This window comes from Rhineura floridana, chromosome 8 (assembly GCF_030035675.1).
Source record: "Rhineura floridana isolate rRhiFlo1 chromosome 8, rRhiFlo1.hap2, whole genome shotgun sequence".
In the NCBI taxonomy this organism is placed as follows: domain Eukaryota; kingdom Metazoa; phylum Chordata; class Lepidosauria; order Squamata; family Rhineuridae; genus Rhineura; species Rhineura floridana.
The window spans coordinates 99,447,852-99,465,333 of record NC_084487.1 but is presented as its reverse complement, the minus strand read 5'-3'; positions in this window follow the sequence as shown (position 1 = coordinate 99,465,333).

Genomic DNA, 17,482 nt, shown 5'->3' with positions numbered 1-17,482 from the left:
TAACCAAATTGTGCATAGAGACAAAGTTGAAATGGCCAGAAGCTCTCCCAATTGCCTTAACGAGGCTGCGATGCCAACCAAGGGTTTTTTTTAAATTGACACCATTTGAGTTACTATATGGATGGCCTCCCCAGTTCTCACCATTGGCTAGGGGAAAGAATGTGAACATGGAGATAGGAGATGTTCAGTTACGAGAATATGTTACTGTCTTGCAGTCTGTCTTGTGTTCTCTCCACAGGTTTGTGGCACTGGTGCAGAAATTGCCACTGGAGGGACCTGTACATTCGCTAAAGCCAGGTGACTAGGTTCTACAGAAAACGTGGAGAAACGACCCCTTAAAGGAGAAGTGGATCGGGCCGAAGCTAGTCCTGTTGACCACCTACGCAGCCGCTAAGCTTGAGGGAACTGAGAAGTGGGTCCACCATTCTAGACTGAAGAAAGTGCCAGAGCTGGAGGTCAATGAGACAGCCAAGGTCTCTGCAGCAGGAGGGGTGAACAATCAAGAACCCGAAGAAAAGTGGTTGTCGGAGACAGTACCGGGTCTCAACCTGAAATTGAAACTACGAAAAATCAAAGGCTAACTTTGGATGGGAGGGGGCATAAGACCAACCTTTAAAACCTTATATAAACTTAGACCCTCACAGAGAGAAGTAGACATTGAGAGAGGACGAGCACAGTTGATACTAAAATGACCTGACCTTTATTGGGTGCATATAAGGGTTCCAGATCCCCTCATATATGGTATTTTAATAGTAAATGGTAAAGGAGTTTGTCGTAAGCGTTTAGTGACACACGCTAGAGTAGGACCCATCTATTCCAGCATCCTGTTCTAACAGTGGACAGCTAGATGAGTGTAGGAAAGTCACAAGCAGGACTTGAGAGTAATGCTCATCTCCCCACTTCTGATTCCCAGCAACTGGCTTTCAGAAGCATACTTTCTTTGACAGTAGAAGTAGAATGGATATCCTGTACTAAAAAGACTGTTAATTATTATTTTTTAAAGAGGGTGGTATTAACCTCTGATTAAACAGCTACTTTTTTACACACTTTAAAAATAAATAAACAACAGGAGTTGTCTACCGCATAATCGTCAAAGCCTCCAAGCACTTTACATAAAATATAAAATACACATTAAAGTACTGATAACATCAGATGTTAAAAACAAGTTGATCTAAATTAATATCAAAATATAAATACAATCAGCATGTTTTTTTTAAAAAAATATGCACAATAATATTATATCGTAAAATACACACCAAATTTACAAAAATACATGTCTGAGTAGGCTTGTTTCAATGAAACATTTTGAGCAGGTGCCAAGAAAAATACAATGAATAATATGCCTAATATGAATAGACAGGGAATTATAGAGAATAGATAGTGCCAGATTAAATGACTGATTTATCGCAAGTGTGGGACAAACATTATGTGCTCATTTTAAAAGTGCCGGTTCCACAGATCAAAGTGGTTGAAGGGGAATATATGGGGTAAGTAAACAGGTACCAAATTATTAAACGCTTTCTGTACTAATAGTAACACCTTGAATTTGGTCTGGTAACATATCGGCAGCAGGGCACATCTCTGAGCAGAAGTGTAATATGCTGAGAGGGTCTCATTCCTGTCAGTATGTGTGCTGCAGCATTCTGCCCTAACTGTAGTTTCCAGACCTAGCGAAGCCCCACACAGAGTGCATTGCAGTAATCCAGTCTTAAAGACAGCAGTGCCTGGAGAACAGTGGTCAATCTATCCTCTTCCAGGAATGGCCACAGTTGCCACACCAGCTGAAGCCAGTAAAAGACATTCAAATACGAATATTTCAAGTTTAAGGGCTTCTCCTACACACTTTTGGTAATATCATGATCACATAGGTGCCTTTTTGAGGGTGCTCTGAAGCCTAAACAATCCTGAAGGTGTCAACACAAACTGAAGCAATATTGATTGGTCAAATGGATTGAGTTATGCTGACCACGTAAGAGCAATATGTGTTCAGGACAGTGTGGGAGGGTGACCTGACAGGATACGTATTACTGCCAATTGAGAGAAATATAAAGTTGAAGGTGAATTACTAACAGAAGATTTTGGAACATGGGAGGTGGAAGTTTACTCTTGGAGGCCCTCAATAGCATAGGCTTGAAGTATCGAGATGACTGGGGCCTTTTTAAAGCACTGCTTGACTGAAGGTGGATTTGCACATACAGTCTTCTATTTGTAGGAGTTCTTTACTTGAAGGGCTGTGTAAAGATAAAGAAGGCAAGGGCCTTGGAAGTTGTCTATCAACAGTTCAGCACTTGTAGCAGACTGAGCAGGCACCCATGTCATCTAGTCACTGTCTTCACCACTGTGGTGAGAAGTATTGTACTCCTTTGTAAATTACAACAATTATTTCTAAATTTGTATCTATGTGTATAGATTAGCATATGCAGATTTTATGCAAATCTATATCTTCTTTTGATAATACATTTCCTCTTTGTGGGAGAAAAGTTGCAACAGAATGTGGTCAGAATGTGGTCATTCAGAGAGAGAGAGAGAGAGAGAGGTCTTGTACTGGATTATTGGTTGTAGTCCAAATCAACCTAGGAACATACTGCTTGGGTGGGTCATTGCAGATGTGTGGAAAACTCACTCCCCAAAATCTTGAGCAGCTGGCTTGTACAAGAAAGCACCTTGAGATTCTAACATATCCATTGCCATAGATCTTAGGGGACTAAATCCCAAACCATTCCAGTTTCATTTTTAATAATAAAAGTTGGTTGACCTAATTGTTTTGGGAAGAGTGGTTGTTATTGTTGTAGTAATTTGATTGTGCCCTATTAATGTGTTTTTTTCTCATGTGTAGTTTTCTGTCCTGGTGCTACCCTGTCCCAGATGCAGGTCCTTATATCTCTTGGCCAAAGGAAATAATTAATTAAACTTCAAGTACAGCTAATTCAAGCACTACCCATGTAATGCTAACATATTTTGTTTTCAGGCTGTGTACATAACCCTAGCACAGCCTGTCATTTTTACTCCTAAATAATTAAGAAGTATGGTTGTTGTTATTAAATTGAGTTCATAAGAAAAGATCTCACTGTCTGATCTTCTAGTATTATGGTCACGATGCCCTGGGTGGGGGGGAAGTGTTCTACTGTGTTACAGACCTTTTCTTTTGAAAGTTCTAAGACATAGTGACATGTCCTACTCCAAGCTGTTCAGCACAGAGTCCCTCTGATAAATCCAAACTGTCATATTACTGGTCAATAGAAAATGGGACATGAGAAATGTGTGTGTGTAAGGAAGGGGATAAAACATGAATCTGCTGTAACAAGTGGTCCACTTGAGTTTCATATGGTTAACCCTATAGGCACCAGAAGATTGGAAACACTGATAGCAAACTTTATTCTTTTACAAATGTTACATACATTGTTCTATTTTATTTCAATGTCCTACATTCTTCTGAAGCATGTGGCTTTCTTTGGAGAGGTATTTGAAAAGAGTTGAAGGAGAAATAGAACCTCACCAGTACCTCTCTCTCTGCCTCTCTGGAAGGGGAATTCCAGGTATTCTTTAAGGTTCTTCTTTGGCATTAACTAGTGAACCCACTTATGAACAGGCTGGCTAAAAAGACAACTATTCCAAACATTTTTATTTGTGCTCTTTCCCATCTTCAAGTATGAGTGCTCATACTTACATAGACAAAATGGTACCATTCAGGCACAAGACAGAGGTATCAGCAGACTTGGCTAAGCCCTGAGGTCTACAGAAGGACAACAAAATTTTAAGGGGGGGACCTTTAGGTGGAAACCCTCTAAAGCAGGCTAGTGAGGACCCAGCATACTCAGTGGCCACAGAAAAGTGACTGTTTGCAGGAAAGGAGAGAGTACCAGGCAGTAGCATAGTGGCAAATTCAGAAGTGTAGGGTCCCTTCATGTTAGTCACAACCATGCCCTCTCCCCCTTTTTTGTTGTGGGGTTGAGAATGAGATCCTTATTCATGCCTTTTCTGACAACAGACACTCCTAGGATCCGATACGCATGAAAGAAGAGAGTGTTAGCTACTGAGAAGAGTCTTCTCAGTGGCTGACTCACCTCCTTTCACTCTGATTGGTTCCAATCAGCAGGAAAGCATGAGGAAGCATGTTAGAAGACTCTCCTCAGTGGGTAAAACAGTCCCCTTTCATGCTGATTGGCTAATAGCATGCAGGAGATATAGGGACACTGCTGGGACATTGCTCCTTAAAAAGTAAAGGGTCTAAGACCCCCCTGAACCCCTGGATGACTGCACTCCTGATACCAGGTATAAGAGAGAAAGGCATGGCATGGCTGGATGGCACCTAAAACAGAAATACTCCACACTGCAACATTTTGCTGCAAGTACACTTGTTTGCCCTAAAGTTCAAAATAAAAGGTCTATAGCAGGTGTAGCAGGTAGCAAAGGCATTTCTTATGGTGGGTGTGGGGAACTTGTGGCCCTCCAGGTGTTGCTGAATCATCCCTAGTCATTGACCATGCTTGCTGGTGCTGATGGAGGGGACTTGTAGCTCAGCAACATCTGGAGGGCCACAGGTTCCTCACATCTGTCCTAAGAATGTAGAACAGCCTTTCCCAACCAGTGTGCCTCCAGTTGCAGTCGAGGGGCCAAATAAGACACAGAGACATCAGCTTGGGTTGTACAAGGGCCACTTTATTAAATTACAGCAAACAAAACCCAATTTAAAGTGACCTGCAGAAAGAAATCTAGGTGTGGGAACTGTCTATAAGCAAGTAGCTTGCCACACAGCTCTCGGGCGACCAGCCCCTGCTGGGGCAAGGGCAAGCCCATCTGCTTACCCTTTACCCCAGCCACACCTTGTAGGTGAGTAGGGGGGCCTTCCCACATCATCCCCACCCGGGGCCATATAACCCCTGGGTAGATGAGATAAGTTGGCCCCAGAAGCAGCCCATATCCTGCCCTCGAGCTGTAAAGCCCTGACAGACAGGCCTCCAGAACCGCCAATCACCTCCAAAGGTGCCTAAGGGGGCCACCTAGCTGTCCTTACCTATTTCCCTTCCCGCATCTTCCCGCACCAGTGCAAGATGCATAGCCCGGTAGGGCATTGACCTGTCAATACATTCAAGTTAGCCAAATAAGCCAAAACCACCTATTAATCAGAACACTCCCTAACCCGATTCTGTCCCACTCCCATGGTGTGGAGCAGGAAAAAAACCTGCCCGCCAACGAGGGTGGGCAGGGTAAAAATTCCTACTTGGCCCCGAAGCAACCCCTAGGCACACCATAAAAAAGGGAGGGTGGGGTGGGCGTCATGCTGGCAAAGAGGAAGGTAGGAGGGGCGGCTGGACTTAAATAAGCCCAGAAGCCCCTCCCCTCCACGCTGCACGTTGCACGCACACAATAGGCGCAATGCGCGACATTGTCCTAAAAAAGATGGAGACGGCAGCTTCGTCCCCATCTACAACTAGGCCCCGCTCGTCAGCTGCGCGGCGAGCGGGGCGTCATATGCTGTTGGACCACAATTCCCATCTTTCCTGACCATTGGCAATGCTGGCTGAGGCTGATGGGAGTTGTGGTCCAACAATATCTGGAGGCACACTGGTTGGGAAAGGCTAATGTAGAATACCAGGGTGGGTGGGTCCTGAATTATTCCTGCATCAATTGATGGTAAAGGTGGACAAACTACAGATGAATTACCTGCCAATATTTTGATATTTCAAAATTAAACCTGTGTGGCTGCTATTTGTGTTTCTAGCCATTTAGGGCTATAAGGACAGAAATACAAGCCACTAGGTTTAGAAAAGCTACTAGGCCTGACCATGATAAATGTCCTCAGGGTAACTAAAATAAAGCTACATATTTTAGATGACTGATGACTCCTACATTCTAAAAATCTATGAGCTAGTGACTTCCAAACTGAATACAGGCCAATGAAACTATGAAAGAGTTAATTGTTCAGCTAATGCTAGTGTGTAGACGTAAAATGAAATTTTGAGGAAGAAGAAAATGAAATGAAATCCCAGAATTTGGAATTTGATTATTTTGGCACCTATTTAATGTGATGTGTCTGATTGATTAAATTAATTACGGTAATTAGTACAACAGCCAGCATTTTATGCTTATCATCTGTCACATACTGTTCAATGCTGAGTGCTACTGCATGTCAGCTGTCTGATACCATCAAATACTGATAAAATCAGTAGGTAATACATTTATTAAAAATCCTCATGCATTCAGGAAGGGCAACATTCCAAACCCTGTGCACGTCTCATTGCAGAATTTACACAGAAGTAGACCTACAATGTGGTCTGTCTAGGACATTGTCACCTGCACAGTACTATCCAACATCCCCAACTTTCAGCTGCTTAACTGCTTCATTGTGATGACTAGATGGCTGGACTTGGGGCTGCCTTTAAATGTAAGGACACACTGGTTCCACTGTATACCTCTGCTGACAAGCCTTTAGTGTCTAGACATATGCATGCTTAAATTGACTGGCTTTTCCAGATTCCCTTGCTCTCTATTAAGCCAGTTATAGACTATCCACAGGCAACCATGTGTCTCCATAGATTCTATTTGACATCTGTATAAAACTGCTGAGAGCTATCATCCAGAGTTTGTCAGTTAAGTGTCATCAGCAAGATGATATCTAGCTGTAACTCCCAGTTCCAGATGAATCAAGAGCTATTCAGGTGCTGGACCAATGCTTAGAATGAACAATGGGCTGAATAAGGGTGAGTAAACTTAAGACGAATCTTGACACAAGGGAGGTACTGTGGATTGGTGGTCCCCAGGTCAAAGAGATAGGCAAGCTACCTCTTCTAGAGGGGACAGCACTCACCCCAAAGGATCACATGTGTAATTTGGAGGTGCTCCTCAGTTCCAACTTATAAGAGGAAGCACATGTGGCTGCAATGGCAAAGAGTGCCTGTGCCCAGCTGTGGCATGTATGCCAACTATTGCAATTCCTAGGCCAGAATAGTCTTGCCTCAGTGCATCATTTTTTAGAAACATCCCAGATGCATTACTACAACATGCTGTACATGGAGCTTCCCTTGAAGATGGTCTGGAAACTGCAGTTGGTGCAGAATGCCAGATTGCTGTCAGGGGCAATCTCCAGCGATCCTGTCACACCAAGTCATAAGACTATGCATTGGCTGCCTGTGAATTACAGACTCTGATTCAAGATTTTGCAATTAGGTTATAAAACCCTAAATGACCTAGGGCCCAGGTACATAAAATAAACCATCTCCCTGTACTGTTCACCTTGTGACCTGAGGTCAGCCGGAGGAGCTCTGCTCATGGTCCCACCTCTGTGAGATGCTAGCAGGATGGTGAGACAGGAGAGGGCATTTTCCTTACTGACCCTCTGACTCTGGAACTCTCTCCCCGAGGAAATATGGTCAGCCCCACCGTGGATTGTTTTCAGAAATGAGTGAAGTCTTATACATTTCAGCAGGTGCTGGGTGTTCTAGAGTGTGCTGCTCAGTTCCAACTTATCACTGGAAGCACAAATGGCTGCAGTGCTATGTTATTTATTTATACACCTTATGGAATGTTATTGGTAATTTTGTAATGATTTATTTATTTGTGTGTCATGTATGTATGTATGTATATTTGTTTGTAACCACCTTGGCCTTAGGCCCCAGTAAAGGCAGGGTGTAAGTCTAAATAATAAATAAATATAATTTGCTTACTCCCATGTTGCCATGAAGACAAAACCTATTTTTAAATAACCTGATGCTTCCTTCACATGTATATTGTGTGAATGATGCTTCATGTTATTATCAGGAAGTGGGGCTGAGATGCTGGTTCTGCCCCTTAGATGTCACACTTGGAATGTGCTAGAATTCTACCCAATTTGGATTTGGTACTGAATTATCCATTAATTTGCCTATTCTCTATCATTGTGGATTGGATTTTTATGTAATGATTTTCTGTGACTATTTTCAAAAACTGATTTTTTTTTAAAAAATCCTCTAAAATATCGATATTAAGAATAATAATTTTATCAATATTTCATTTCAAAATATCGATATTTCCTTTTATAAATATTTGGATTGGTAAAGCAGCAGATAGCAGGCAAAGAATGAACTCAAATTGATACTGACCTGTTAGGTCAATAGAATGTTTTTGAAGCGGCACCAGCCAATGGAACTCATCCCTAGTCCACACATTGATGTGAGCATCTGTACTGTCAAAGCTACTCATGCATAGTTTTTGACAGTATAATAGAATGCCAGTGTCATAAAAGTTTAGTGTTGGAAGGGATCTTGGAGGCCATCTAGATTAGCCCCCACTCAGTCCTGGATCTTGCTGCTCCATGATCCCTGACAGATAGCCATCCAGCCTCTGCTTAAATATCTCTGTCGATGCAAAGCCCACTGCCACCTAAGATAGTCTGTTTCGCTGCTTTTACCAAAGGACATTTCTCCTAATATTCAACTGAAATCTCCTTCCTTGTAATTTCCACCATTAGTTCCAGTCCTGGCATCTGGAGCAGGGCACATGTCCCCTGTGTGACAGGCTTTCAAATAGCCAAAGACAGCTATGATATCTCCCTTTAATCTTATGTGTGGATATCCAAGGGGAAGGAGCAGTGCTGTCCTTGAGGTAGGTGGAGTTAGACCTGCAACCCAGCCCTAGCCGCCAGCAATTGTGCATCCCCCATTAAGCAATTAGACCATGGATGGGGTCACGGGAATCTGATATAAATGTCATTTCCAAGTTTAGGAAAAGATATCACAATTATACAGCCACGAGAGTGGCTGTATACTATAGCCAGCGGGGATTTTTCACATTCCGCAATGTTAAATTGAAAATACCCCCATGCCATTCTGATGCTTCCCATAAGCTCATTTCAAAACAAAACCTTACATAACTTATAGTCCTGAACTCAGAAATGCTTGCTTAACAACCCTGTCACTGTTCATGGCGATACACAAAACAGTCAGAGAGAATAGACAGTTCAAAGTGTAAAAAGAGAGAGAAAAACCTCAGAGCCCTTTTGGACTTTTTTTTCTGAGAGTTATAATCTGTTGAAATTCATTAAAAATCAGCCATGTTCACAGAATACCTGTAAACCTAATACGGACGTTGCCCCATACTCTGACCTTCATCTGCTGCAGTTTAAAAGTTTTAAAAATGCCTGGCTGATTTTTTAATTAATTTAATAACGTTTGGCTGGGACCCAATGATAGCACGGAGCATGCTCAGTAAGAACCAATTGTCAGAGTTCTAAAAGCCTCCCAGCTGCTGGGCTTGGCTAATCAGGGGGCCACACCCACACCAGACTTTGATTTCATGTGAGACAGTCATGGCTTCCCTCAAAGAATCCTGGGAAGTGTAGTTTGTGGAGGGTGCTAAGAGACTCCTATTCCCGGGAGAGAATGGGTTAACAGTCAGCCACTCTGTGAGGGGAACAGGGCGTCTCCTAGCAACTCTGAGCACCCTTCACTAACTACACTTCCCAGGATTCTTTGAGAGAAGCCATGACTGTCCAAAGTGAAATAAAGGCCTGGTGTGGATGTGGCCAGGGACAGCTTTGGTTTCAATTTGGGTGGGAGGCTACATGTGTCTGCTGTAGAATAAAAAGGTGGGGGAAAGGCTGAAAAAGAATGATTCTGTTTACAATGTTTTCTTTTTGGAAAGGAAAGGGGCTTCCCTTCTGCCAGTGCCCACCCACCCAATCTCCTCCCCTCCCACTCCCTGCCCCTTCCTTGGGTCAGTGTTGGACTATGACCTGGGAGACCAGGGTTTGAATCCCCACATAGCCATGAAGCTGACTGGGTCACCTTGGGCCAGTCACTGCCTCAGCCTCAGAGGAAGACAATGGTGAAATCACCTCTGAATACCATTTACCATGAAAACCCTATTCAAAGGGTCGCAATAGGTGGGGATTGACTTGAAGGCAGTCCATTTTCATTTTCAAACATGATTGCATAGAAATAGATCCCACTGAACTCAAAAAATATGCAAATGATCAAACCCACCATCCCTTCTCCTTCCTCCTATCCCCTCCTCTTGCCCCTTCCCTCCCCCTTTCTTTGCCCCTCACTCCCCATCCCCTTCCAATCCCCTCTTTCTCTTTCCCCTTCCCCCTTCTCCCTTCTCCCCATGGTCAGTTTTACCTATCTTAAACATGATTGCACAGAAGTAAATACTAGTGAACTCTATAAGCATGCAAATGATCAAACCTGCCCTCCCCTCCACCTTCCTTTGCCCCCCTCCAATACGCTCCTTCCCACTCCCACTCCTCCTCCCCCATGGTCACTGTTTCCTATCCTAACCAAGATTGCATAGGAGTAAATCCCATTGAAAATAAGCATGCAAATGATCAGACCTGCTTTCCTCCTCTCCTCTCCTCTCCTCTCCTCTCCCTTCCTCCTCCCCTGCCCACTCAAGCCGTCCCTCCCTCCCTCCGGTCAGTTTTACCTATCCTAAGCATGATTGCACTGGAGTAAATCGCACTGAATTTAATAAACATGCAAATGATCAAACCTGTCCTTCTCCTCCCCTCCCCATCCTGCCTGCTCCCCTCCCAGAAAAATATAATTCTCTACCTTTGGAGATGGCAAGTGTTGCCACCACTCACCATATTCTCAGAGGCACATGTTACCAAATCCTTGCAAGCTACACAGGAAGTGGATTGGACTGTGAAAGACCAACCCAAATTGTGTTTGCATTTTGACCGATTTGTAGGGCAGTCCAATATCTCAGAGAGGAGTTCAGGTCTCCTGCTCCCCTGGTGCATTCACTATAGCTGCCCAATTTCCCTGCTTTTTAATGTTTGATAGAATAGCTGTGGGCTATAGGTATGTTCTTAAACTGCAAGGTTTTTTGGCTATTAGTGAATAACAATTGCATTTGATTTTGCCACCTTATTGCTGGAGTTAGTCCCTGCATTCCCTTTAAAAAATAAAGAAAATGGAAAGAAAAATATATTTCCATGAACAAATCAACAAATCCTGAATGTGCATATCTCAGATGACATTCTTGTAACATATTGTTTGCTTGTGGTCCACCAAAGTAATTCTACTCTAACGGGAAACTGCTACATATTATGGGGAAGCATTTAGGGACATGTGTCAAAGGTATTTGAACAAGCTGTGAGAACAGCTTGCACAAGTTCACTTGAGTGCATAAGCTGAAATGGCTCCATTTGATACCATAAGTTCAGCATTAAGAGCTCAGTGCTTTTATTTCCCTAGTGACTCTGATAAAAGTAACCTACCATGGCAATCGTGAGCATGTGATCACAACAAAAGACTTGTATGATTCCCAGGGGCAGCTCAGCATGAGTAAGCAGTTCCAATTCTCATCCAAGCCTGCATTCCAGTAAGAGACTGTTGTCTTGTTACAAACTTAAGGTGATTTCTTCCTTCTCAACCAAACTGATTTTTTCTATGCATTGCTATGTTTGATTTGCTAATCCATCCTTTTAAATAATTTTTTTAAGTGTTACAGAATTCAAAAACAGTAACAAAGAGTACTGAGAATGCAAATTAAATTGATCACAACTAGCACTTTAAGGCATGAGCTCCATGGGCTTTTTATATTAAAATGTCTTTTCCAGAACAGCATTTGAGATTGTGATTCACTGTCAGGGCATTTATTAGGCCCCAAATGCTAACTATGCTTCATGAATCTTGAATTGGGACTATAGTGAAGCACATCCTGAATTGTTTAAGATTCAGGCCAAACAAAACAAATACAAAGAAACAGAATATTTTTGCCTGGAATGGGAAGACTGATCAGGATAAAAGGAAACTACTAGGGCTGTGCACTGTATTTGTACATATCACATATAACACACCAAATAAGGCCAATTCAGGCCTATTTGCCTCCTGTCCAGATTGGGTTGAAGCAGCTAAAAATATCTACAGAGCGGATTGGCTAGTCCCAAATCCATTTGTAGAGATTTGTACAGATCTGTAGCTCAAAACAGTCTGTAATTAACCCAGACAGGGTGTCTCTGAAATGGAGCAATTACAACACCATATAAGGAGAACACCAGGATGGGGAGAGAGGGAGGGAGGCTAAAATGCTATCACCCATCCAACACTCTCCAATCACAGTGCTTGGAAGGGGTGAAGTCTTAAAATGCAGAAATCTTTTGTAAGTTCTGTCTCTTAGATATGTTTGGTGAGCATTGGATGTAATTTGTTCAGCTCGTGTATGTTTTTTATTCTTTCCAAATCAATCCCAGTTCCATCTGTATTTACATTTTTTTTCAAAAAGAGTCTGTGATATTCAATTCTCATTGCTAAGAATTATTATTAAACCTTGTGGGCATATTTCTGATTGAAGTATTATTTTTCCCCAGTTGCTACCCACAAATAATAATAAGCAGTTATGGTTGTTATTTTTACTGTTATTTCCAATTCCTAACCACAGTTTATTAATATTAAATATATTATTATTTTTCCCTCACTCACTACTGTTGTTGGCAATCTTCCCCCTATATGGCAGGGTCTTTTAAAAAAGAAACTTTCTTGGAAAAAGCAAATTTTAAAGGTGGCTAGCATTAAAACCCCTAGAGCTACTCATCTGAATTTTGGCAGGGTTAATAGCCTCTATAGGGGCTACTATGTCCCTAAATGTAATGTCCCTATGTGCATATATCTGCATGGTTCTGCTGGCTCGTGCCTACCTGATACTACTTGAACATGTATAGTATCGCAAACATAATTTTAAAAACCCTCTTTTTTTCAAAATCTTGAAGGAAGGAACAGAAAAGTACAGGAGTATAGCATAAATGAGCATTTACAGTCTTTTTTAAAAAAAATCTCTTTTTGTAAAAAGCAAGTTTTAAAAGTTGGTTAACATGAAAATCCCTAGAGCTACCCACCTGAAATTTGGCAGAGTTAATCTCCTCTATAGGAGCTACCAAGTCCCCAAATTTTATGTCCCCATGTGGATATTCTGGCCATAGTGCTGCTAGTTCATGCCTACCTAATGCTGCCCAATCATGTCTAGTATCACAAACCTAATTTTTAAAAACCGTATTTTTCCCCAAAAAATTTTGAATAAAGGAACAGGAGAAACAAGGAGCATAAGCATTGGCATGACTGAGGTCTGATCTGGTAGACTGAAGGTGACTAGCATTGAAACCCCTGGAGCTACCAACCTGAAATTTGGCATGGTTAGTTCCCTCTATAAGAGCTACCATGTCACTAGATTTCATGTCCCTGTGTGAAAAAACAAAACTGTTATGTCCATTTTCATTTTAAGATATGTTAAACTTTAAAGATGGATAGCATGAAAACACCTGAGCAACTTGGCAAGTGTAATCATCTATACAGCAGCTACTGTGTCTCCACATATCATGTCTATAGGTCAAAAAATAAGAAAATTGGCCATTTCAGTTTTGCAATGTAAGTCAATGGGATTTCTGGAGATTTGTAATATATGGATTGTGATCCAGATTTGGATCTGAATCAGGTTGGATAGGGTTCATATCTGTCCAGATCAGATTGGACCTGATCTGTATTTACAAATCGAAGGCACAACATAGAATGGGGGTTATGTGCACAGCCCTAAAAACTACATGGATGGAGTAGTTAGTTTTGTAGTTAAATCCTACAGTGTCTAGTTAAACTATGGAATTTGCTACTACGACTTGGATGGCTTTAAAAGGGGATTAGACAAATTCATGAAGGAGCTGGCTATTAATTACTACTAGTCACAATGGCTATATTATTTATTTTATTTATAATGTTTATACCCCGCCCTACTTCCGTAGAACTCAGGGCGGCTTACAATTAAGAACCATAAACAATTAAAACAGTAATCATACAGATTAAGACGTTTAAAATGATTAAAAATCAAGAAAAAAATAAAAATATTTATCAATTTCAATTAAAAGCTCGTCTAAATAAAACAGTCTTCACCTGGGCACGAAAAGACAAAAGCGAAGGGGCCAGTCGAACCTCACTGGGGAGGGAGTTCCACAATCTGGGGGCAGCCAGCGAAAAAGCCCTATTCTGTGTTTTCACAAAAAGAACTTGTGGAAAAGATGGAATAGTGAGTAAGGTCTCACCAGATGATCTTAGAGTCCGGATAGGCTCATAGAGGGAGACACGATCTAACAGATAACCTGGACCTAAGCCGTATAAGGCTTTATAGGTCAAAAGCAGCACTTTGAATTGTGCCCGGAAACAAATTGGCAGCCAGTGGAGCTGGTATAACAGAGGAGTTGTATGTTCTCGGGGCCCAGCTCCAGTTAACAATCTGGCAGCAGCTCTTTGTACCAATTTAAGTTTCCGAGCAGTCTTCAAGGGCAGCCCCACGTAGAGCGCGTTACAGTAATCTAATCGGGATGTAACTAAGGCGTGTGTCACCGTAGTCAAGTCTGGCATGTCAAGGAACGGGCGCAACTGGCGAACTAATCTCAGTTGAGCGAAAGCACTCCCGGCCACAGCAGAAACCTGGGCCTCCAGGCTCAAAGCCGAGTCCAGGAGTACTCCCAGACTGCGAACCTGTGATTTCAGGGGGAGTGTTACCCCATCCAGCACAAGTTGAATCCCTATTCCCTGATCCGTCTTACAACTGATAAGAAGCATTTCTGTCTTGTCGGGATTTAGTTTCAGCTTGTTCTTCCCCATCCAGTCCATCACTGATACCAGGCATCGGTTTAGAACCTGGACAGCTTTATATTATCTCCAGTATCAGACACAGTTTGCTATTGTGTTCATGTTCTGCTTGTGAGATATTCATAGGCATCTGGTTTGCCACTGTGGGAACAAAATGCCAGACTGGATAGGTCTGATCTGGTAGTGCTCTTATGTTCTTGCTTCCTGTTCCCTCAATCTTTATTGGATTTTGATCCTGAAATGTTTATGCATGTATTATACTGCTTGGTTGTAATAAAACCTCAAAGTAGCTTACAAAATTTGTTAAAGTGTCACATTTATTTGATAACATATAAATAAACATTTGGAAGAGCATGTCATTGACTTCTTTGGGGTGAACTTTCAAATTTGCCCATGCCTGTAGCTTAAAATTGTTTAAATTATTTTGCATAACTTTGTTTGAATCACAGGGAACTGACCAATAAATGTGCCCATTGTTCATAAGCAGATTTGGTCTGCTAACTCCACTTAGCTGAGCCACTAGTGCCACAAGCAGAGGAAGTAATGGGATTGTAAATTCCTATCTTTGCACAATGCCTTTTAGCAATTGTTCAAAAGCTTTACTGACATGCTAAAACTCGGGATTGCTAGAGACTGGATCCAACCCAATGTATAAACTGGCAGCCATCATAAGACCATCATCATATGATTCTACTCATGATATCAGCAGCTCACCATCCACATGACAAGTGGCTACAACACAGGATGAAACTAACTGGGGGGAAATGCCATTGAGAATTATTTATTCTGGCACACTAACAGCCTATTGGAACAAAATGAATATTAGGTGAGCTGTGTCTTATTACTCTTTTCACTTATTTTACTGTCTGTACATGCACAGCTTTATTGTAATCATTCCTGAATTTTCTCTATTTACTGCAGGAGTGGGGAACATCTGGCCTCCAGGCCCATCATGGCCTCCCAAGGGCTCCAGTTTGGCTCCTGAGGCCATTTTCTCCAAACCACACCTACCTGCCCACCAGCTGATGTCACTAGTGAGGGTGGGCATTTGAAGGCTCCCATCTATCCATCCACCAGCTGATGGGCAAATCAGTGTGCACCTTTAACCCTGTCTGTGCTTCTCCTTCAAACCTCAGAGGTCTGAAAGTGAAGTGTGGAGAGGGGAATTTGAAGGAGTGCTCCCATCCACCCTTCATCTGGTTGGCTGATGGAGTGTGCCTTCAATCCCCTCCACCCTTCTCCTTTTTTCCAGTCTCAAATCCAGATTCTTCCCCAAAAACCTCTCTTACTTCCAAAAGATAATGGCAGAGAATTGAACCCGGTGATCTTTGAGTTCCCTTACAATTCTATGGCAATGTCAGTTCCTGTTTTGAGCCGTCAAAGTGATGGGCATTATACATCTTGGGGTGACCTATTTTCCATTAATAATGAGTCTTTGGAGTGTGCCTGCAGGCTACGTGTAGAAGAGCACAGTGAGGAGAAATAGTCTCTTTCACAATAGATAGATTAGGGGTGTGCAACTGCTCTGGAGAATAACTGCAGAAGAATGAGACAAATCAGGGTGATTTGGGCTGACTTTGCCGCTCCCTGATTTGAGCCACAATGTCAACAAAGATCCAAGTTGGATCAGAGTCATCATGAAGTCTTGTGTCACTCTGTCACTATGATTTTCTCTACTGCTCTCTTTACTTTTCTGTGTGTTATATCTCTTTTCTATGTCTCTATGTTTCTCTACTCTAAGCTTTGCAAGAAATGTCTAAATGCTGCCTGCAGAGCACTGAAGAGCTCTGAATGATTGTTTTGTTAAAGCAGAGCTGAGGATAATTAAAAAAAAGAGCTTCATTTAACTTTTTAAAAAAGTCTGCTGCTCTGCATGAAAGGGAAGAAAAACCCCATGGAGCTCTTCCGCACTCCACAGACAGCATTTAGACAGCCTCACCTTGTAATGCCTGTTGGAGGACATCTCTTCTTGACACAAACAAGTACCAGAAATCCAAGCTGTCCAGTGTGAAGATGCTAATGTTTCAAAAAACGTACAAGCAATAAAACACACAAATTTCTTAATTATTTTAATGTACACAAGATCAAGAGACAACCCCCACTCTCCCCTCACATTTTTGTATTGTACCTTTGCTTTTTATGATACTGTTTTATTGTTTTTTATGTTCTATTTTTATATAGTGCTGAGAGATTTTCAAATATTAAGCAGTTTACAAATGCGGCTAAATAAATAAGTAATGGAGGAATGTGAATTGCAGTTGAGGGGCAAAATAAGACACTGACACATCAGCTTGGGTTAAACAAGGGCCACTTTATTAAATTACATCAGACAAACCCAATTTTAAAGTGACCTGCGGAGGGAAAATCTAGGTGTGGGACTATCTATAAGCAAGTAGCTTGCCATACAGCTCTTGGGCGACCAGCCCCTGCTGGGGCAAGGGCAAGCCCATCTGCTTACCCCTTACCCTGGCCACACCTTGTAGGTGAATAGGGGGGGCCTTCCCACGTCATCCCCACCTGGGGTTGAATAACCCTTGGGTAGATGAGATAAGTTGGCCCCAGAGGCAGCCCATATCCTGTCCTCGAGCCGCAAATCCTTGCCAGACAGGCCTCTAGAACTGCCAATCACCTCCAAAGGTGCCTAAGGGGGCCACCTAGCTGTCCTTAACTATTTCCCTTCCCGCACCTTCCCACACCAGTGCTATAACAAAACTGCCCCATAGGGCATTAGCCTTCAATATATCAATTTTGCCAAATTAGCCAAATCCATCTATTAATAACAATGCCCCCTAACCCAATTCCCTCCCCCTCCCATAGTGTGAAGCAGGCGAAAAATCTGCCCGCCAACGAGGGTGGGCAGGATAAAAATTCCTACTCGGCCCCGAAGTGACCCATAGGCACACCATAAAAAAGGGTGGGCG